This window comes from Culex pipiens, chromosome 2, assembly GCF_016801865.2.
Source record: "Culex pipiens pallens isolate TS chromosome 2, TS_CPP_V2, whole genome shotgun sequence".
Classification (NCBI taxonomy): Eukaryota; Metazoa; Arthropoda; class Insecta; order Diptera; family Culicidae; genus Culex; species Culex pipiens.
Genome location: NC_068938.1, coordinates 85298893 through 85323850, shown reverse-complemented (window position 1 = coordinate 85323850; position 24958 = coordinate 85298893). Strand labels below are relative to the sequence as shown.

Genomic DNA, 24958 nt, shown 5'->3' with positions numbered 1-24958 from the left:
AAATTTCAATTCTTAAAAAAATACTAATCACTTAGCAGAAAAAAACCGACTTCGCAAAGTGAAAATCAATACTGCGTTCTAATTGGCATAAAAATGAACGACCCGTCAACTCCGGCCACCCGGAAGGTCCTCAAACATCAACCGGCAGCAGCAGCGCCGTAATTAGCTGCCAAATTAAAACTCTCGTAACATCGTCAACGTCAATCCATCCCAGGTCGTGTCCAGCCAGCCTCCCCCCTCCCACACTTTGGCGCTTCTTGTCAAACATTTCATGACATCTTGTGATAATTAGAAGGACGTCGGAAAAGTTTTTTTTTTATTCCTTCTTGGAGACATTTTTTCTCCTCTGATGAAGCGTCCGTCTTGTCCCGCACCACCCTGTCATCATCAAAAGCAGCGAGCCAGCGATAAGAAATTCACCTCGTCTTAAGTCACCAAGTGATGGAGGGAGTGGGTGGTGTTAGGTCAAGTCCATGGCGGTGGTGGCGGGGGTGTGGATTGAAGAAAACTTTTCCTTCCATCTTCTTCTGCCGCCGGCAGTCTGATTGACGGATGTCATTCGCTTCTTGAACTTGCAGCAACCCCAGAGAGAATGACCACTTCTCGATGCTTCTGAATGTCGTCTTTAAGCGAAGGAAAGCGGGAAGACCCCCTTTTAGTTTGAGATAAGGGCAGATGGGAAATTTTTGACGATGTCAAAACAAAGAAATCACTTCAGCGTGGAAAAGCTTTTCCGGGGAGGGAGAGGGAAAAAAGAAGGAGGGAAAAACACTCGAAACTCATCAACACTCGGACGAAAGGATCTCTTCGTTCTGATGGACGAAAATCAAATTTCTGGAAAACTGGTTGTGAGTGGCTTTTTCCCTCCGCTCTATTCGCTGTCCTAATTTTCCGATGGGGGAAAAGTGTGAAAAGTGAAAAGTTTTCACTTCCAAACCGAGTTGGTGCGATTTTACATAACACTTTGCCGTTTGCTCGAAGAGTTCCACTTCATGAGACAAATTTGTGCCAGAGACACTCAATCTCGGAGTTCGGTTGGAAGGCATCGGTCTGAAGCAAAGTTGATAAGACAAGCTCGATGGTCTGCTGCATTTCTATGCAAATGTGCGTCCCTTGGATAGGTCAAGAAATGTCTCGAGCTATTTTTGTTTTCTTTTGTTTGAATGACACTTTCTGTCCATCGTTTAGAAATCGAATGGACCAATCCGTATTTTAGCACAGGTTACAAACAACATTTTATCTGCTGGAATTCAAAAATGCACGAGTTTGCCCAAAACAATATGATTTTAGGTCTTGAAATTTAGAATACTTGCATCAGAGACGTAATTGGCACTTTCTTAAGATGAGATTATATAATAATGTCCTATGAATTCAAATCCTAAACACTATACCACATGGGTCTTTCTATCTCACGTAACGTATCAACACTAGGGTGACAATAAAAAAATCGACATCAGGGATACCTTCAGACTCGATTCCTCAGGCAAACATAAGTAACTGTGCCAATTTTGAGCCAATTTGATTAAGGTTTTAGTGTCGCTATAGATCGTTAAAGCAATTAAAAAATGACGCCATTTTAGTTGAATCTTGACTTTTTTGCTCTGTCATGGGGATTATTTGTGAATTTTCCCATATAAACTTCATTGATCAATAGCAACCCTTAAACCTTAACTGATTGCGCAAAAAAAATGGTACAGTAACTTATTTTTACCTTTTATATACCTTTTACTTCATCCAAATCCAAAATTGTCATTTTTTTGTCATCCTAATCAGCACTCAAAATCATCATTTTCCACAAACAAGCAAGAAACCCGATTCTCATTTAATTGGGCCTCCTACGGTATTGGGGTCCTTTTCGGCCTTTTTGAAAATTAAATTTGACATAACTTTTGCTATATACATGCTAAAGCCTTGAAATTTTCTGACATTAAATTTATAGTATAAATACACATTTCACAAAACAAACAAACTTTGGACGAACCCTAAGGGAGCGTCCATAAAAAAAAAGTTACTTTAAAGGTATTGGGGTCCTTTTCGACCCCAAACTTTAAAAAATCGTCAAAAATCCAGTTTTTGACCGATTCCGGTTCTTTTGGTCACAAATGAAAGCCGGATTTGGTCCCTGTGGCCACCGGGAATCTGCTACAACCGAAAAAGGACCTTTTTGAGACCCCAACTTTGACGACCTGTATCTCCGGCAAATTTCAACCAATCAGGATGCTCCGGGTTGCATTCAACAGGTATTTACCTGTACTTTGACCACAAACATTAATATCAGGGCCAGGTGACCTACCGGTTCCGGAAATCTGGAACATCCGAAATGTTCATGTTTTACTGTTTTTCACATGTATGTGATACCAATACTCTCATGATAGTTGAAATTGATCCATAAAACTTACTAAAAACACAATACACGATTGCCAGGACCACTCTGGAGTGTTAGTGGTCACTTCCGGGTAACCTGGAACCGGTTCCCGGGTATCCGATAAACGGCCAACTTGACTTTTTTGGTGAAAACCCATCATGTTGCACATCAAACTCCATGAAATTGAAAGATATGTCAATCTACGGTCATGCCGTTGTCCCCTGATCCATTCTGCCCATTCTGGAACTGGTTCCCGGTGCCCTTTGGGGACATTCCCGGAATATGAGAGAAACCCTATCATCCGACATATCAAACTTCATGAAATTGAAAGATATGTCATTCTACGGTCATGCCGTTGCTCGCTGATCCATTCTGGCCAATCTGGAACCGGTTACCGGTGGCCCCTTGGAGACACTTCCGGAATATGAGAGAACCCCTATCATCCGACATATCAAACTTCATGAAATTGAAAGATATGTCAAGTTATGGTCATGCCGTTGTTCGCTGACCCATTCTGGCCAATCTGGAGCCGGTTACCGGTGGCCCCTTAGGGACACTTCCGGAATATGAGAGAAATCCTATCATCCGACATATCAAGATTGACACATTTTTCAATTTCATGAAGTTTGATATGTCGGATGATGGTTTTTCCCTCATATTCCGGAAGTGTCTCCAAGGGGCCACCGGTAACCGGTTCAGATTGGCCAGAATGGATCAGCAAACAACAGCATGACCGTAGATTTACATATCTGTCAATTTCATGAAGTTTGATATGTCGGACAGACAGGGCAAAAGAAACCGAAAAGTTACGATATCTTACATGTTGTAGGAAACATCGGTAGACAAGCTACTACAAACGAGTATATCTCGAGCTATAAACTATATGCGCCAGCATTCTCGCGGCAGTATTCGAAGCTCAACTTGACAACTTGTCGACTTGGCGACGAAGCGTCAAAAATCGATGCAGTGTGATTTTTTGACGATTTTTCCGATGATAATTCAAGCTGAATCGTAATATTTACGAAGATGAAAATAACGACCAGCCATAAAGTAAAAAATATACCTTTCTTTAGAAAGAAAGGCAAAACGTATTTTTCATCGAAAAAAATACTTATTTTTTTTTTAAAACTCTGCGATTATCCGTTACTGTCTGTAAATTTTTTGGAACATGTAATTTTAAGGAAATTTTAATGTAATTTTCGAATCTACATTAACGCAGAAGGGCACTTTTTTCATTTAGAATAAGTTTTTTTTTAAATTTCGTGTTTTTTCTAACATTGCAAGTTTTTATTTTAGAGTTTACAAAAGTTGTAGAAAAGACATTTTTTTGTTTTTAAGGATATAAAAAAATGATACTATAAAAACAGTAGTAAAAAGTAATGCAAAACGAATTTTAGTGACAAATTTAAATATTTTTTCATCAATGACAAACAATTTTTCGATAAAATTAAACATAGAAATTTTTGACCACTTGCAGAGTAATTTTTTTAATAGGGTAATAATGTTCGACATAGTTTTAGAGAAGACAATTACATAAGGGGTTTACTTATAAACATTACGAGTTATCGCGCTTTCACGAAAAAAAGTTTTGGAAAAGTTGGTCGTCGTTGATCATGGCCGTTCATAGCCACCCGTGACAGGCACGGACGACGAAACAAAGAGAAACGCAAAAAGTAGCTTTTTCAAAACTTTTTTTTTTGTAAAATCGCAATAACTCGTGATGTTTATAAGCTAACCCCTTATCTTTATATATAAAAATTTTTGTAATTGTCTGCTCTACAACTTTGTACAACATTGTTACACCCTTAAAAATAACCCTGCAATGTTAGAAAAAACACGAAATTTTAAAATGAAAAATTTTGTTCTAAATGAAAAAATGACCCTTCTGGGTCAATGTGGATTCGAAAAGTACATTGAATTTCCCATAAAATGACATGTTCCAAAATGTTTTACAGTCAAGTAACGGAAAATGGGAGAATTTTTCAAATCTTTTTTAGTGTTGTTTTCGATGGAAAATAAGTTATTTTCGGAATTCTGAGTACGCCATCAAATCGGGCGTCTAATTTTAAATAAAAGTCCCTTTGACACCAAATTTCTATCTCATCACCGTATCAGGGGTATGCCCTACAAGGGGAACCACACCAGAACTTGGTCTGAGAAATTTTCAAAATCCGTACCCACCCTAGTATATATAATATATATTATATATCTAATTTTTTGTAATTGTTCTCTTTGTAGAGCATTGTTACACTCTAAAAAATTACCCTGCAAGTTGACGAAAATTTCTATGTTTAATTTTATCGAACAATTAGTTGACATTGCTTTAAAAAATAACTAAACTTGTCTCTATAATTCGTTTTGTATTAATTTTTCTATTGTTTAATTAGTATCATTTTTATATCCTTAAAAATAACCTGATTGTTTCTTCCGCATCCATATTTCGCAACGCATCAATCCACTATCCCAAGCATTACGCATGAAGTTTGGTCCGCTTCCTGATTAGTTTACACAAATCGACAAACACCGCCATAAATCAACCCAAAGAGGACGAAGGCACCACAAGAAAGAGAGCAGGCAAGTTTGTCAAAAACCGTCTCCTTACATCACACGCACATTTTTGGCGTGTCTCCTGTTTTATGCTTCGTAACTGTGTCTCACCCGGCATGGGTTCCCAGGCAGCAGAGTAGTGTGACGACTTCAAGACGAAACGGCAAGAAACGGCGAAGAAAGCTGGACAATTTTTGCATAATATGAATTATTGGAATTTTTCCGGTCAAGTCAGTTTCTCGAAAGCACATGCACACATGGTCCGAGATTAATTGCTGGAAATAATCGGAGACAGAGAGAACCGACCATAAATGAACCGTTTTCTGTTTCTCCTGTTGCACTCTGCTGGAAAGTGCCCCTTAAAAGGGCACACACAACCCGGGGACACATCGGATTTCTTCGGAAATTCCTTTCGCTTCGCAGCGGCTCAAAACAAGAGCAGCAGCAGACTGTTTGTATTTTGGACAAAACAAAAACTTTCTCTTTTTTTCTTGGGTGAGTGATTTACAGCCTTACGAAAGGATCCTTGCAAGGGACACACCACAATCGGACGCATCGACGAATCTGTCCCGGGTCGCTCAATTCTTCACGAGCAAGCAAGTTCCGTGAAACATGAAATGTCGCTCTTGCTGGGAGGACATTAATCACTGCGGGCCGAACCAATATCAGCTGGAATTTCTCCTTGCTTTCCAAAGTTTTGCTGGCACCACTTCTTTTGAGCGCAGAACAGCTTATCACACACGTGTGCTGCTTCACTTTGTATTGAATATGAAAAGACCAACCAATTCAACAGCTCGGACGCGTTTTCTGAAGCATCATCTCCCGGTCCCGACAGGCCAGCAGCGCGCATCACACACAAATCCAATCAATCATCGTCCGACCTTCCATCACTATACAGTCTAAACTAAACTCACCCACTTGATCACGATCACCTTCGCCTTGCCAAACCATCCATCCATCCATCCATTCGTCCCAATCGATTCGTACAGCTACTCTCCCAAGCTATGAGCAACAGGAGGTGAACAAATCGTACGGGCATGACGTGGTGAAAATTGACGACCCAGAGAGTACTGGGCCAAAATCAATATTCATTGCTCTTAAAAATAATTCCCCAAAAACATACACCACACGTCATAAATATAAATTTCATTATTCCTCGGGAACTTTTTAGGGGTTTCATCCTAGATGGGTTGTCTGCTTTCGGAACTATCCTTGCCCTGGACTGGTTCCTCAGGAGTGGTTGATGCATTACCGGAGAGTGATTTGAACTGTCTCGAAAAAGTGAAAAACTAGAATCAGGAAACCGTCAGTGGTTTCCAAACAATTTGTAAAAACCATGACTTGATTGTTTGATAATTCATAACGACTATAAGAATCAATTCAGTAACCAGACTATTTTTTTGGGTTGATTTTCTACGTTCAAAGAAAACATTTTGCATCATTGGTATGTCTATACAAGTCTTCAAGGTGTGTAAATATTTGAAAACTAGATCTTGTAAAGCAATTTTCTGATCGATTATTTGGTGTATTATGATTAATTCTCTATGTCAAAAAAGCCATTACAATTTTGCGGGTTGATCATATAAAATCTGTATCTTGGGAAGACATTTTCTGATCGATTTGTTGTCTTCGGCAAAGTGCTAAGTTTTGACTAGGACTGCACGCAAAAAATATGTAGGTAATTCTCCGCCAACTCACACAGCAGTTGCCCCACCCCTCTTCGATTTGTGTAAAACTTTATCCTAACGGGTAACTTTTGTCCCTGATCACGAATCAAGGTCCATTTTTTGATATCTCGTGACGGAGGGGCGGTACGACTCCTTCCATTTTTGAACATGCGAAAAAAGAGGACACCTGGTGAAAAAAGAGGAGATAGAAATTTGGTGTCAAAGGGACTTTTATGTAAAATTGGACGCCCGATTTGATGACGCTCTCAGTATTCCGAAGAAAAAAACGTATTTTGCATCGAAATAAAAACTTTTTTTTTCTTAAAAACTCTGCGATTTTTCGTTACTTAAAACTGTAATTTTTTTGGAACATGTCATTTAAAGGGAAATCTAATGTTCTTTTCGAATCTATTATTGACTCAGAAGGGTTATTTTTTCATTTAAAATAAAATTTATCATTTTAAAATTTCTTGTTTATTTATATCATTGCAGGGTTATTTTTTAAAAAGTAAGAATGTTCTATAAAGTTGTAGCAGACAATTACATACATATTGATGCAATATTTGACGAAATGAATGTAAGATTGAACGAAAACAAAAATTTCAGCGAATTTTTTTTTGGCGTAGCAAACATCGAAAATTTAAAAAAATTCAATAGATTTTTAAATTAACCTAAACATGCTTAAAATGATTCTGAACGCAGGGAAATGCATTTTAAATTGATTTCAGCTGATTGCAATGCGATTTCCATTGAAATTTTGCAGTTTTTGATAAAATTTTCGCATTTTTTGCTGAAAATTTTCAAAAAATGTAAAAAAAAAACAATTGAAATAATATCTTTGAAAAGGTGTGGTATCTCACTTTTTTTTAAAACTTTGTTAATCGGACAACATTTTGCTGAGAAATGGCGTAATATTGATTTAAAATAAGTGCGTGGCCGAATGGTTACGCTGTCCGCTTTATAAGCGGATGATTCTGGGTTCGATTCCCATCTGCTGCAACCTTCCATCGGATGAGGAAGTAAAATGTCGGTCCCGGCCTTGGTTGTTGGGCCGTTAAGTCATTCCAGGTGTAGGAGTTGTCTCCATGCCATAAGTACAAACAACACACCAAACCAAGCCTACTCCGGTGGAATCGCTGGCGGCGGTTGGACTCGCAATCCAAAGGTCGTCAGTTCAAACACTGGGGTGGAAGGTTCCTTGGAGTAAAAAGAGGTTTGGGTGCTCTCCCCATTCAAGCCTTCGGACTCCTAGGTTCGAGCAGAAACTTGCAATAGAGACCACAAAAGACCCGGGGGTCATTAATGTGGATGGTTTGATTTTTGATTTAAAATAAAATAAAATATTGTTTTCGGATAGATAGGAAAATTTTGCGAATGTTTCATAAATCAACATTGAAAAGCAGACCATTAGTTGCTGAGATATCGACATTAGAAAATGTTGGGTTGTTTGAGTGAGCATTAAAAAAACACAATTTTGCTGTTTTTAAATCTTTGCATGGCAATATCTTAGTAACTAAGGGTCGTATCAACAAAGTTCAAAAAATCAAAATTTAGAGAATTTTCTCAGCTTTTGATTTTTTTTAAGTGGGCAAACATGGGCATGAATTAAAAAAATAACTGCCACTATTTTTAAAAAAGTTACCTAAAAATGAGTATAGCATTCGTTATCTCAAGAGATTTTAAATTGTCCAACTTTCGAAAAATTGATTCTTATTTGTAAAATCGTCTGGAGAACACGATGGTGTAGTTTACTTCAAAAATAAATCGTATGTATATTGAGAAAATTGTAAAGTTTTCAATTGCACAAAATGCATCTAAGTTTGATTTCAATCCGAAATCTGATTGTGTATAAGATATGGCCACTTGAAAATAGAGGTTTTTTGAAAAAATGACGAAAATCGCAAAACGGCGATTCCAAAAAAGAAAGGAGGGTCCAATAAGGTTTCAAATCTGGATTCTTATATAGTTTGATAGTATCAATAGCTTCACCAAATTGGAGCTTAATCAGAGAAAATGCATTTCGACTGGTTTGCCAGTTGGCGCGAAATGATTTTTTGCCAGTTCTGGAAATTTTGGAAAAGTTTAAAAAGGACCGATTTCACAGAGAATTTTTCAAATGTAAGAGGCTATGTTTCAGAAAACTGTTTTCTAATCAACAATGTCTCGAAATGATAATATTTGCAAATTTTTCGACGGTTTATTTTCGCAGGTAGCATTATCCACCGTAAAACGTTTTTTTTTATTTAACTATATGAGAAATATGCACCAACATTTGGGCAGCGCCATCCGAGAGAATAAAGAACACGATCTGGTAATATAAAGTTACTGTGAACGGACACAGAGGATAAATCCCGAGATTGGCGAGAGCGTGATTCTCATGGGTTCATTTTCAAAAAAGTTCATCAAAAAGTGCCGATATCGAGACTCGAACCTAAGACCTTTGACATATCGAACCGCGCCTTTGCCGTATCGGCTACCAAAGTTTGATGACTATGAGATGGTCATTTGGCAATATAAGCCACTTAATGGGATGAACTGCTTCAATGAATAAATGAACATAATTTCGTGGTGTTTCAGCCACGAGAGGTTTATTCTTCCATTTAATTTTGATAGAGCTATTCTCTCGGCTTTCTACTGTGGGTGGGTAATTCTATTTGATTTTTTTTCACCTAAAGATAAATTTTGTTTGACCAAAACCATCATTATTTTTCCGAAATTGCACGATTCATGCATATTTTATGCATCCCTGATATGGCGAACATACTTTTTTTGTTTGTTCCCTAAAACATACTAAATATCTCGAAAATTCTACTTGTAGTGAGAAAAGGTGAAATAAAGAAAATCCGGAATTTGTATCGAATTTTAGAGGAAATTGTGTTGATGCAAAAAACTAACTTTAAAAATGTAAAATAATAAAATTTAAATTATCATAAGTACTTTACACATTAACTATTACAGCTTTGCTACTACAGAAAACTTGGAAATTACCAATGATTTTGTTTTTGCTTTTATCTCAAAATAATATACCAGATTATGCTTAGACTCACCTTGGTGTGTCTAAAATGCTTATCGAACATCATATACAATCAAATATCGAACTTCTTTACAAATTGCAATAAAACACTTTGGACGTAATTTTATCGTTTTGTCTTGAAGAATCCCCGCTCATGAAGGTAAAGGTTACAGGTACTCCTAAAGTAACTGAAGTTTCCTGAATTTGTTACTCTTATACTTAAAATTATGAAAAATTTAGGTTTTAATAAAAACAATTAATGTTGTAATAATACATATTTTTTTCTACGTTCACCAGATGTAAAACTTTTTCGTTTTTTCAATGTAGATTATTTGCAGAGTTGATTAAAAACTTCTGATATACCGTCAATCTACATTTTTTATGCGCTCATTGCTAGCAAGTTTTGTCAATTTAACAAAACCTATCACAATTTTCCCAAAAAGTCAGTTCTAAAACGTCACACTTTGCTGAAAACCACTGCCCGCACTCGGTGAACCTTTTTTTTCCTGCGGCCAAAAGTCCGGCCCGGTAATGCTTCCATCAGTCAGGCGCTCGTCACAGGACGTGTCTTCCGCCGCACCTTAACAGCTGTTCCTGTTCCAACAACCACTGTCAGCACTGGACGACGACCGGTGGCCTTGATGTACAACCCGAGTATAGCACCATCATCAACCAACCATCCTCGCTGGGCGCTGTGAATGTGTTTAGCACTCAATAACGCTGTCAGTCAGTCCATCGAAATCCATCAATCAATCAACCTATCAATCAACTCAAATTGAAAAGCATCGCACCTTTTTTTTTGCTCTTTTTTTCATTTTTGCTGCTCGCGCGAGCTGCTTTCACCCTTCTCTGTGCCAAAAGAGCAAAACTAGCCCGAAACCACCACCCCACCAACAGCAACAGCAAATGTTTGCCGAAAACCGAAGACGTACCACGAAAACTGAATGAACGGTGGATGCATTCTTTTTTATTTTCTTTTTTTCTGTGGTGGTGTGGGAAGGTGTGTTTGCTTTATTTTTCGATGCATCAACGAAGTGCATACACTGTTGTACAGCACAGGGACTTCAAGGACGATGCATGAGTTGGCTGTCGGGGCGATGTAATCGAGTGTTGATTTTTACAATTTGCTCAGATGTCAATCACGGATGAGGCATTGGTTGTCACTTGGAGTTTTTTTTCTTGATTTCGGTGTAATTTCATGCCTTCGTTATACAAAGTGAAACAAATAAATTTTGATTTTTTTTTTTAATCACGAAGAAAGCATTCCATCGGATGGGGAAGCGTAACGTCAGTTCCGGCCTTAGATGTTGTTAGGCAGGTCAGTCATTCCAGATGTAGGAGTCGTCTCCCCCGTGTAAGTACAAACAGCATACCAAACCAAGCCTACTCTGGTGGAGTCGTTGGTCGGCGGTTGGACTCGCACTCCTAAGGTCGTCAGTTCCTGCACGGAGAAAAAAGAGTTCCCAAAATCGTGAACACGCGTTCATGAAATTGGGAACCACGAACAATGTGTTCAAAATCCATGGTACGTTTTTGAAAATCGTTCCATGACTAGGGCTAGTGATTTTTCACGGCAAAATAATCGAAATAACGCGGCATGCCAAATACAAAACATTGAAATATCTCGGCAATTTCACAGTATTTAAAAAACTGCTCAAAATAAACGTTAAAAGCAAAATTATTAACAGAAAAGTGTCTTTAATGTTAGCAGTAGTTCTAGATACAAAATAATAACACCTGACACATCTTTTTAAATTGAAAAATGGAGTATTGGATTCATCGTGGAAAATTTTGAAGAAATTCTGTTAGTTAAATTCTAGATTTTTTTCATTAGGTCTTACAAACAAATGTTAACATTTGAAGTATCCCGCTTACTCCAATGAACATTGACACAAGGTGTGAAAGGGATAGACTCAATGTAATCATTTAATTATATGACCTAATTAAAAAGTCAAGAATTTATGATTCATCTGTTTTAATTTTATTGAGATATTATAAAATTAATTTGCTTAAATACCTCCAAAACGAAGCGCGTCCTGATCCTCTAATTCATCAAATCTAGGATCATTAAAATAAGAGCAATGAAGATTTTTTTGCTTTCCCTAATTCCAGAAATAGGGATTTTTTGTATTCTAATAAAGATCAGGCAAAACTTCATTAAAAGCAGTTTATACATGTATTGATAATTTATTGAATCCTCTCTGCAGTAAACACAACACAGAAAAGCTGGCCGCTTAAATTTTTCAAATACGTTACATTTTGGCAATTATCAATAATGCCAAGAAAAGTGCTTTAGCATTGATTAGATTAGATTACATTAGATTAGATTGGATTAGATTAGATTAGATTAGATTAGATTAGATTAGATTAGATTAGATTAGATTAGATTAGATTAGATTAGATTAGATTAGATTAGATTAGATTAGATTAGATTAGATTAGATTAGATTAGATTAGATTAGATTAGATTAGATTAGATAAGATTAGATTAGATTAGATTAGATTAGATTAGATTAGATTAGATTAGATTAGATTAGATTAGATTAGATTAGATTAGATTAGATTAGATTAGATTAGATTAGATTAGATTAGATTAGATTAGATTAGATTAGATTAGATTAGATTAGATTAGATTAGATTAGATTAGATTAGATTAGATTAGATTAGATTAGATTAGATTAGATTAGATTAGATAAGATTAGATTAGATTAGATTAGATTAGATTAGATTAGATTAGATTAGATTAGATTAGATTAGATTAGATTAGATTAGATTAGATTAGATTAGATTAGATTAGATTAGATTAGATTAGATTAGATTAGATTAGATTAGATTAGATTAGATTAGATTAGATTAGATTAGATTAGATTAGATTAGATTAGATTAGATTAGATTAGATTAGATTAGATTAGATTAGATTAGATTAGATTAGATTAGATTAGATTAGATTAGATTAGATTAGATTAGATTAGATTAGATTAGATTAGATTAGATTAGATTAGATTAGATTAGATTAGATTAGATTAGATTAGATTAGATTAGATTAGATTAGATTAGATAGATTAGATTAGATTAGATTAGATTAGATTAGATTAGATTAGATTAGATTAGATTAGATTAGATTAGATTAGATTAGATTAGATTAGATTAGATTAGATTAGATTAGATTAGATTAGATTAGATTAGATTAGATTAGATTAGATTAATAAGATTACTTAAGCATACGATCGCAAACTAACGCAACGCAACTCAACGACTCAACCAACGCTACTCAACTCAAGCAACGCATCGCAACGCTACTCAACGCAACTCAACTCAACTCAACTCAACTCAACTCAACTCAACTCAACTCAACTCAACTCAACTCAACTCAACTCAACTCAACTCAACTCAACTCAACTCAACTCAACTCAACTCAACTCAACTCAACTCAACTCAACTCAACTCAACTCAACGCAACTCAACTCAACTCAACTCAACTCAACTCAACTCAACTCAACTCAACTCAACTCAACTCAACTCAACTCAACTCAACTAAACTCAACTCAACTCAACTCAACTCAACTCAACTCAACTCAACTCAACTCAACTCAACTCAACTCAACTCAACTCAACTCAACTCAACGCAACTCAACTCAACTCAACTCAACTCAACTCACCTCAACACAACTCAACTCAACTCAACTCAACTCAACTCAACTCAACTCAACTCAAACGCCTCAATCAAACTCAACGCAACGCAACGCAACTCACCAACTCAAGCATCCAGAACAACCAATCCCCCCCCCCCCCAATGCCTCCAGTAACCCCCCACCTCCGATCACACGGCATAACGTACCAACGCAAATATATTTTAGACCATATAATACATCCCACAGCACCTTAATTATGGTGCCATTCAGTATGCCCCACGCCAGCCCTTTTGCATCATTAGTTTGTCCATATAATTTTCCATACAAATTTCGAAGCTGTCCATATAAAAATGATGTATGAAAATTCAAAAATCTGTATCTTTTGAAGGAATTTTTTGATCGATTTGGTGTCTTCGGCAAAGTTGTAGGTATGGATATGGACTACACTGGAAAAAAATGATACACGGTAAAAAAATTTGGTGATTTTTTTATTTAACTTTTTATCACTTAAACTTGATTTGCAAAAAAAAAACACTATTTTTATTTTTTTTAATTTTTTGATATGTTTTAGAGAACATAAAATGCCAACTTTTCAGAAATTTCCAGGTTGTGCAAAAAATCATTGACCGAGTTATGAATTTTTTAATCAATACTTATGTTTTCAAAAAATCGAAATATTGGTCGCAAAATTTTTTCAACTTCATTTTTCGATGTAAAATCAAATTTGCAATCAAAAAGTACTTTTGATAAAGTTCACCGTTTTCAAAGTTAAATCCATTTTTAGGTAACTTTTTTGAAAATAGTCATAGTTTTTCATTTTTTTTTTATTTAGTGCACATGTTTGCCCACTTTCGAAAAAAATATTTTTGAAAAGCTGAGAAAATTCTCTATATTTTGGATTTTTGCACTTTGTTGATACGACCTTTAGTTGCTGAGATATTGCAATGCAAAGGTTAAAAAACAGGAAAATTGATGTTTTCTAAGTCTCACCCTAAAAGCCCGCCATTTTTTAATGTCGATATCTCAGCAACTAATGGTCCGATTTTCAATGTAATTATATGAAACATTTGGGAAATTTTCCGATCTTCTCGAAAACATTATTTTCAAAATGTTCAAATCAAGACTAACATTTTAAAAGGGCGTAATATTGAATGTTTTCGAAAAGATCGGAAAATTTCACAAATGTTTTATATATTAACATTGAAAATCGGACCATTAGTTGCTGAGATATCGACATTAAAAAATGGTGGGCTGTTTGGGTGAGACTTAGAAAACATCAATTTTCCTGTTTTTAAACCTTTGCATTGCAATATCTCAGCAACTAAAGGTCGTATCAACAAAGTGCAAAAATCCAAAATATAGAGAATTTTCTCAGCTTTTCAAAAATATTTTTTTCAAAAGTGGGCAAACATGTGCACTAATTAAAAAAAAAATGAAAAACAATGACTATTTTCAAAAAAAAAACCTAAAAATGGATTTAACTTGAAAACGGTGCACGTTATCAAAATTTCACCAAAGTACTTTTTGATTGCAAATTTGATTTTACATCGAAACATGAAGTTGAATAATTTTGCGACCAATATTTCGATTTTTTGAAAACATAAGTATTGATTAAAAAATTCATAACTCGGTCAATGATTTTTTGCACAACCTGGAAATTTCTGAAAAGTTGGCATTTTATGTTCTCTAAAACATATCAAAAAATAAAAAAAATAAAAATAGTGTTTTTTTTGCAGATCAAGTTTAAGTGATAAAAAGTTAAATAAAAAAATCACCAAATTTTTTTTACCGTGTATCATTTTTTTCCAGTGTAGTCCATATCCATACCTACAACTTTGCCGAAGACACCAAATCGATCAAAAATTTCCTTCAAAAGATACAGATTTTTGAATTTTCATACATCCTTTTTATATGGACAGCTTCGAAATTTGTATGGAAAATTATATGGACAAACTAATGATGCAAAATGGCTTCTTTGGGCATACCGAAGGCACCAAAAAAGTTTCAGTCGGATTAAAAAATACAAAAATTAAAATTGAAGAAAAAAGACCGATTTCGTAGAGAATTGCTCATATGGTTCAAAAAAAAAAAAAAAACGAAGTTGACTTTATAGCTGTCGGCCACCATTGCTAGTACCAACCACTAGTGTCTTCCTTTTTATCTACAAGGACTTCGCCGCCCTGGGCTCCTAAGTGTATGAAAGTATGGCACGGAGCGACGGCGCCGAATACCCATATTTACACAAAGAATTTTAGAGCGCCCGCCGCGGAATTCGAACCGGCGACCTCTGGATTGTGAGTCCAGTGACTCATATGGTTCAAGTATGTATTATTTCGCAAATCAAATGAATTAAAACACATAATTCATATTCATGATATTTAAATGCAATTTGGTCATTGTTATTCAATATCTTTTATTAATATAAATAAATTTTACAAAAAAAAAAAAAATGTGATTTTTGCGTTTTTTTTTTCAAATAAGTGTTGATTAATGTTCTTTTAAAAACGTTTTGGAATTTTGTGTAATAAGGAAACCATCTGCATTTTGTTGAATATTTTAATGAACAATACCTTCAAAAAATAGTTGTTGATCAGATATGAAATATTTTTTCGCAGTGTTTCACGGAATTTCCCAAATTTCACGGCCAAGGGCGAATTTCACGGATTACGCGGCTTCCGTGAAATCACGAAAAATCACTAGCCCTAACCATGGCGTTTGAACACTTTGTTTCGTGGTTCTCAAATTCATGAACGCTTGTTAACGATTTAGGAAAATCGTTTTTCTCCATGTGGGTGAAGGTTCCTTTGAATAAAAAAGAGGTTTGGGTGCTCTCCCCAGGGTTGCCAGGTTGCCAGATAATTCTGGGAATGCCAGATTTTTCAAGTGTCAGCCAGAATAATGATTTATCCTCATCAGTGCCAGATTTTTCACTTCCTACCCATTTTGAACAACTTTTTGAATAAAATTAACTAATTTAATTGAAAATAATAAAAATTAGAATGTGTTTTTCTTAGAGGGGATGTTAATGAAACATTTTTGAGGTCAATTAAACTACCTGCATTCTACAGTTTTTTGAATTCATTCATATCCTCCCTCCCCTTTACCATTAAGAATGGTTAGATTTTCGTCTGCCAGATTTTTCCAGATTTTTTATCGATACTTTGCCAGATTTTTCTAGTTTAGACCTGGTAACCCTGGCTCTCCCCAGCAGAAACTTGCAATAGAGACTACAAAAGACCGGTGGGTAGCTTAAGTGGATGTTTATTGGTTTTGTATTAAATTTGGTAAAATTTCCGTAAAAAAAAAATCAAATGCTAAAGTGTTTTATTTTTATAATTTTTAAGAGTTAACGAAAATTGTTTTTTTTTGTGTAAGCTCACTGGATCATTTAAAAGTGTATCAATGTTAAGGTCTTTGTAAAAAAGTGTATATTAAATACAAATATAGTTATGAATTAAAATGTTGAAACTATTAAAGATATGAACCATTTAAGGATATTTTTTTTCAAATTTTCATTAATACTATTGTGGTGACTTTCTCCATCCACCTTCCTGGAGCGTAGTCGTCCATCTCGGCCATCAATTTTTCTTTTAATCATTCAGCTAATCAAGAGGAAAAACACCGAACTAATAGGTTATTTATGTGACATGATGCCATTTACAAACAAAAGTCCTCGTCGTCGGTCGTCATCGCCCTTGTAATGGGTTCCCTTAATTTGCCGCGGAGAAGGTTGTGGGTGGGGAGAGGGAGGTTAAGGGAGGGTCACCCACTGTTGGCTATAAATTACTCAAATTCTATCGGTTTTCGCCTTGCCACGGCGGCGGGAGCATTTTGGGGGGTGGGTTTTTTTTTATTTTTGGCGGGAAAAGAAAGTATCGCACAGGACGGACAGGAAAAGCAGGGAAAATAAAAGAGCAGACGGTTTTCGCCCTTTTCCTTCCTTCCCTTCTTTTTGTGGGGTGGTGGGTGGTGGTCAGTGGACGCTGCCACGTCGTTTGCAATGGGTCGTCTGTTAAGGAGTGAGGGGCGGTGGGTTGCGGCAAGTTATGTGAAACAGGGGATAATTTATATTCACTTTGGACGACTTTGTTTGTTCGGCAGAAATAGCAGCTAAAGCAGGACATTGTCTTGTGGCGTGGCGGCAAATTGATGCCGGAAATCGAATTGATCCTGACGGGGAGAGGTTAGGTTGAATGATGTCAAATAATGAGTGAAGTCTGGAAGTTTAAGTCGTAAGAATGATTCCATATATCCGCATTAAAAAAAATGAGAAAATGGTTTTATGCTTTCAGAGAAATTATTAACATCAAGAATTGTTCAAAAAATATAGCAAACATAGGTTTTTACCCACGCACATGCGTCAAAAGTCGCAAAAATCACAAATCACGTCAATTTGTTCGACAATCCCTCACACAAAGTATCACTTAGCTCGGAAAAAGGCCTTCTCTCACCTCAAAGCATATGTGATTTGCTCCTTCAAATTGTCCAACGTAAGTGATGACTGGCAGAACCCAAAGCCCTTCACCCCACAATAAAGAATCTGCTGAAAGGTTTCAATTTTCCCTCCGAGTGAGGCTCGTGATAAAAGATCAGTATTTATCAAAGCAATAATTGATCATCTTTCCTTCAAAATCTCACAGCAACACACACACACACTGTCGATTGTCGTCATCGATTCCTGCCAGGGAAAATAAGGGTCTCCCAAAGGGAAAGTCACAATGGGACACAAACAAGAGTCACTTTTCCGTAAAAACCATCAACCATCCGCCGGGCACAATCCTGCCAACTCATCACCACACTCTCGGTCGAATCCATCAGCTGTTGTGGTTCCGAGGCAGGGTTAGATGTCCAGTTGAGGAACGGGGTATGGGAGATGCCACATTCCACGTGGGACACCCAAATTATTGAAAGCTATTTTCCGTTTAATTTCGTAAATTCATCCTGGCTCGTCACGACAAGGAAGGGTAGGGAGTTGGGGAGGCGCTGAAAATCGTTTCCACTAATCGCAGAAACTAGTTACGATGAACGTCATTTAGCCGTATCGAGAGTTTACTTGATACGAAGAATCAAAAGAGTGAATTTTGTTTAGGAGCAAATCATTTTGGTAAAATATACTTAAAATAGAAACCGACTGACATTTTTTATGTCTTTTTTCTTCAATTTTAATTTTTGTATTTTTTAATCCGACTGAAACTTTTTTGGTGCTTTCGCTATGCCCAAAGAAGCCATTTTGCATCATTAGTTTGTCCATATAATTTTCCATACAAATTTGGCAGCTGTCCATACAAAAATGATGTATGAAAATTCAAAAATCTTTATCTTTTGAAGGAATTTTTTGATCGATTTGGTTTCTTCGGCAAAGTTGTAGGTATGAATAATTTCACAAATGTTTGAATTGAAAATCGGACCATTAGTTGCTGAGATATTGTTCCTTGCACTGTAACTTGGATTTGGCCAGCACTTCTCTCTTGCACTTTTGACAACAAAATTTCCAAAAACTGGGCAACCAGCAGTTGTTTATTTACATTTCCAGTCGCAGTTTCCACCAAACTGGACATTCGCACTTTAAAATTGCGATTGACAGGTGAGCAACATCGGCTCGCTTTGATCATTTTCTGAGATAATTAAAATTTCCCAAGCCAGCTTGACAAGTCGAAATAGTGCGATCGATAGCAATAATTTAGTGCGAAGTCCAAGTTAGTGAGAATTGCGCAATATCGACATTCAAAAATGGTGGGTTGTTTGGGTGAGACTTAGAAAACATCAATTTTCCTGTTTTTAAACCTTTGCATTGCAATATCTCAGCAACTGAAGGTCGTATCAACAAAGTCCGATGAAGCAAAATATAGAGAATTTTCTCAGCTTTTTAAAAATATTTTTTCCAAAAGTGTGCAAACATGTGCACTAATTTAAAAAAAATGAAAAACTGCGACTATTTTCAAGAAAGTCACCTAAACATGGATTTAACTTGAAAACGGTGCACTTTATCAAAATTTCACTGAAGTACTTTTTGATTGCAAATTTGATTTTACATCGAAAAATGAAGTCGAAAAATTTTGCGACCAATATTTAAATTTTTTGAAAAAATAAGTATTGATTAAAAAATTCATAACTCGGTCAATGATTTTTTGCACAACCTGGAAATTTCTGAAAAGTTGGCATTTTATGTCCTCTAAAACATATAAAAAAAAAATTAAAAATAGTGTTTTTTTGCAAATCAAGTTTTAGTGATAAAAAGTTAAATAAAAAAATCACCAAATTTTTTTTACCGTGTATCATTTTTTTCCAGTGTAGTCCGTATCCATACCTACAACTTTGCCCAAGACACCAAATCGATCAAAAAATTCCTTCAAAAGATACAGATTTTTGAATTTTCATACATCATTTTTATATGGTCAGCTGCGAAATTTGTATGGAAAATTATATGGACAAACTAATGATGCAAAATGGCTTCTTTGGGCATACCGAAGGCATCAAAAAAGCTTCAATCGGATTAAAAAATACAAAAAAAATCGAATGACCGAAATCCTAGAGAACTGCTCTTGTGTAATAGCGTAGTTTAGAAGCTAGGGGATCATCCATACACCACGTGGATACTTTTTTGGAAATCTCAAATTCCCCCTACCCTTTCGTGGATAATTGTCCAGACAAAAATCTTTTTGTATAGAGCGTGGAAAAATGCCAACCTCCCCGTAAGAGTCTACGTGGTTTATGTATGGCCCTAGCAAGAAAATTTGAGCTCATTTAGTCATGTGAGTCCAGGTTTAATTTTTTTTATCACATTCTATCTTTTTTGGTGCCAACAGTATGCCCAAAGAAGCCATTTTGCATCATTACTTTGTGCATATAATTTTCCATACAAATTTGGCAGCTGTCCATACAAAAATGATGTATGAAAATTCAAAAATTTTATGTTCTTTAAAACAGATAAAAAAAATAAAAATAAAGATAGTGTTTTTTTTTTTCAAATCAAGTTTTAGTGACAAAAAGTGAAATTAAAAATCACCCATTTTTTTAACGTGTATCATTTTTTTCTGTGTAGTCCTTATCCATACCTACAACTTTGCCCAAGACACCAAATCGATCAATAAATTCCTTCAAAAGATACACATTTTTGAATTTTCATATATCATTTTTGTATGGACAGCTGCCAAATTTGTATGGAAAATTATATGGACAAAAAATGATACAAAATGGCTTCCGAACGAACTTGAAAAAATTTCAGCCGGATTAAAGAATACAAAAAAAAAAATCGAATGACCGAAATCTCAGAGAATTGCCCATTTGCAACATTGCACAGTGGGCGGAAACCCACCTCTAATCCCATTAAATTGAATCCGCTGTTTTTTTCTTCTGAAAAATAGTTTTTCTTATGTAAAAAAATCTCAGGAATCGATTGGCGCATAGCGATCCCACCGGAAATGACGGGAAAGGGTCCATTTTGCCCCATTTGTCTAAAAAATTGGAATTTTCTTGATTTTCACTTTACAAGTAAACCATATTATCATTTATAGGATATCTATATACCTATTTTGATGTAAAATTAGCAGGATAATCGAATGGTGACATTGTCGAGCCATTTGGATTGACCCATTTTGCCCTATGGGCCCTTTTTGGCGAATTTCGGTAGTTTTACTCCTTTTATAGCATTTAGCGTAGGAATTTCGTAAACTTATTTCTACTTTGCGTGCAAAATCGGCACAAGAATCAAATAATGCTTTTTTAGGATCATTTATAATAACCCGTTTTACCCCATGGGCCATTTTTTCCATTTTTTTTAAATTAAATTCATTTATAAGTGTTTTGCGTATAATTTTAATAAACTAATGCCTGTTATTTGTATAAAATGGCCATTAGAACTGAAAGACACTATCTTGGAATTATTTGAAACTTCCTATTTTATCCCATGCCCCCTTTTTAAAATAACTCATATAATTTGAATTGATTTTTGAAGCAATTTGAAAATATGGTGATATATTATTTACTTTGTTATGCGTAAGATGACCAAGTGAATTAAATATTTATATTTTGGAATTGTTTTAAATAGCCCATTTTACCCTATTAGCCCTCTCATCATGCTTAGGCAATTTAGTTCCCTTTAAAAGCTATTTGCGTACAATACTGATTGAATAATGACAATTATCTGTGTTTTATGGACAGAAGAATTGAACATAGGAATTTTGAGATTACTTTTCCTGCTCGTTACCAATGTAAACATCAACAGCCTGACCAGAATAAACAGTTTGTAACTGATTGATCTGGCTGAAAAATTAATAAGGCCTTTGCAAAAAAAAATTGAAGTTTATGTCCCTCGACATTTTAATGAAAAAAGTGTTTAAAATGCATTTACTATCTGTCCTGTTGTTTTACAATCATTCTTCTTTTTCTGTTTGAGTATTAAGACACGGAATCCTTATTACGAGGACTATTGTATCGTGTTACCCATTTTTACTGTTATTAAGCATTTCCAGAGCTATAACACAGTCCCTATTGAGAGGGAAAGTGCTGTTCCATCCAGATGCTGTAAACTCCTTTCCTTTACAATCATTAGTTTTCAAAATATCTATGTATTGAGGTTTTTTTTTGGTCCAAGAAATAAATTGTGATACTGCTCTTCTAAATGTAAAAATACTAAATATTTTTAATCGATCCCAAATATGCTTAATAGGATTTAAATTGCAGGAAAGTCGAATAGATTTCTATTTTCAGCAGAATTATGAAGTTTTTCTTTAAAAATATTTAGTTACGACTGCCTCCGCGGAATTTTTGGCGAATTTTTTTGTAAACGCGAAAAAAAAAGTTGGAACGATGGTTTTGATCACAAAAATTACAGATTTGATCAAATTAAGTTCTGCAAAGTTCTAGAATCATCTAGACATCCTAACAAATCACTGGAAAGAAGAATCATCTTGAATGGTTGAGTTATGCCCGAGAACCATTGAGTTGAAGTTACCGTTCCAACTTTTTTGGAGCCTTGGGCGTTGGAATGTTAATTTTGGTGGATCAACTTAACCGATCTTTTCATCATGCTTTAAAAATAAATATTTTATATCTATCATAGCAATTCAATAGACTGAATGGCTCCCTGCTAGAAAAAACGTATTGCATTGCAAGAAATAACGTTTCGAAATCTCTGTGAGGCTTTATCTCAGAAACCAATTGCCCAATTTTCCAATTTCCGCAGAGAAAATTGTTTCAGGGGTGCCTTTATTAAGATTTTTTTTTTTAAATTTAAGATAGCTATAACGGTACACGGTACATTTCATAAAAAAGGAGAAGATTTTTAAAATTCGTTTACCTTGCTTTTTGGTATATATTACAAAAAAAAAGATTTTTTAGAAAATTCATTTCAGATTTTGCAAATCTCGAAAAAAAAAATATAAAAATAGTCAAAATAGTGTTTAAAGAGGATTTTACGAGTCACTCATATGACACGAATTGAATGAGGCTCTTTTATTCACGTCTCTCATTCTCCAGCAGCCGACACAAAGCTGTAAAGCATTAAATTTCCGATGAGAATCTCACTTTTAGGAATATTTGGATGGAAGTAGGTAGCAGACCAAACCTTAAGACAATTGGGATTTTCATACATTTTTTGATTTTTTCCCATACAATCGGGTACCCATAGACTGGTAAATGTTGACCGATTTTGCTCATATTTAGCCCAAAGTCCTAAAATAGGTCAAGGAACAATATATTCAGCTTGTGGAGCGAGGTTTTGAAAAAAAATCCCATATTTTGGGAACCCTAGAAACAAAACAATTTATTGGGATGTTCTGGTTCATCCAAGTACTGCTTGTAGTTAAGACCGGTGGGTCTACCATCGTAACAAGCAAGAGGTTGACGTTTTATGACCCCGGAACATACCCGCATAGCTTCAGTGAATATATAATACTACTTTGCTGATGTAATTGGGTATCTTTGGTCATCCAGGACTCCATGGAGTTATGATCTGTGGGTCTACGGCTGTAACAAGGACTTTCAGGAACATGCCAACATACCCGCAGAGTGGTCAACGTAACTCACTGAATCTAATCGACGACCTCTTGCTGGGATGATCCTTACACATCAACAAAGTAATCTAACATACGCATCTGCTGATTTAAGGTCCTTTTGCTAACCAAACCTAGGCATAGATATTTTACCTCTTGTAGAATTTATGACCAAGCCATATAAAAAGCGGAAAAGGGAGTAGCAGGCTTGGCTTGGAATCTTGTTGAAAAATCCATTTTTGCATAAGTGTTTAATAACAGTTTATGTTATCATAACAAAAATTGTTATTGGTCTGATATTGGTTGAAAGCCAAAATAACTTTGGAATAACATTTTTTGTTATGGAAGAATACCTCCAACTGTTATTGGGATGATCGAATTGGTTGTTAAAATAACAAAAATTAATAACAAAGATTTGTTCTAAGAATAACCAAAAATGTTATTAGTCTGTTATTACAATAACAATCCAATAACAAAAAATTCATAACGTCGAATAACAAATCTTGTTATAAATAACATAAAATGTTATTGGCCTAGTATTTTCAAATATCAAAAAATGTTATTCCCAAGTTGATTCCGTCTGCTCGGGATTGGTTAAGCTGTCCGGTTTGTAAGCGGATGATCATGGGTTCGATTCCCATCTGCTCCAACCTTCCATCCGATGGGGAAGTAAAACGTCGGTCCTGGACTTGGTTGTTTTCTAGGCCGTTAAGTCATTCCAGGTATGGGAGTCGTCTCCCTGCTATAAGTCCAAACAACACACCAAACCAAAACTGCTCCGGTGGAATCACTGTGCGGCGGTTAGACTCGCAATCCAAAGGTCGTCAGCTCGAACCCTGGGGTGGAAGGTTTCTTGGAGTAGAAAGAGGTTTGGGGGCCCTCCCCATTCAAGCCTTTGGACTCCTAGGTTCGAGCAGAAACTAGCAATAGAGACCACAAAAGATATGGGGGTCGTGAATGTGGATGGTTTCATTTGATCGGACAAAGATTGTTGACAAATTTAGTTACAACTTACAATTTATTTTAAAATTTTGGCACTCATATTATACATTTTTGTTAGTTTTTTTGCTGGCTGACCTATTACACCAGATTTGATTTCAGAACCCTTCAACAAAAAAGTTTTCGCCCTTTTCAAAACCTATTCCAGACATGTCCCAGGAAATGTTCCAAATTCATTGCAGAGTACACACTTACGTCCAACATCCACAAACCATCCGGAACAATTGAGCGACAAATATTTCCCCAAGTCCAGGGGCCAGGGTGACAACGACGACGACGACCAGGGGATATTATTTTCGAAAATTACATTTCATTTTCATTCCCCCGTTGTGCTGGTGGGGTTGGAGGGGAGCACAATGATGTGGTTGTAAATTATTTTCTGTTGCTTTGCTGGACGCCCCCCTCCCCCCCTAATGATGACTCTTTTCCATGTGTGCAATGATGACACAATGATGGCCGGCTGCGGGTGATGATGACGGGTTGGGAAAACTTTTCGGAACCGAAACCGTCACGACCGGTGACAGTGATTGATAGAACGTACGTGCATTTGTCATGTGTGTGTCACATAATTAGAAGTTTTGTGAGGGAGGAAGGGGGGGGGGCTGAAAAGGGACATGCCTCATGAGTGGTGTTTAAATTTTCAATGGGATGACCATCGAACCGACGTCATCCAGCTGTGGGACAATTTCCGAAATTTATTTGACGTACAATTACCGGAAAAGCGTGGTGTGGTTTTTTCCGAGG

General features: G+C 35.8%; 1 protein-coding gene across 1 annotated transcript in view; it reads right to left on the bottom strand.

Moving 5' to 3' along the window:
* Positions 1 to 24958, bottom strand: part of LOC120422779 (protein tiptop) — a 671857-nt gene that overhangs the window by 68639 nt on the left and 578260 nt on the right. The gene's annotated exons all lie outside the window — the stretch shown is intronic.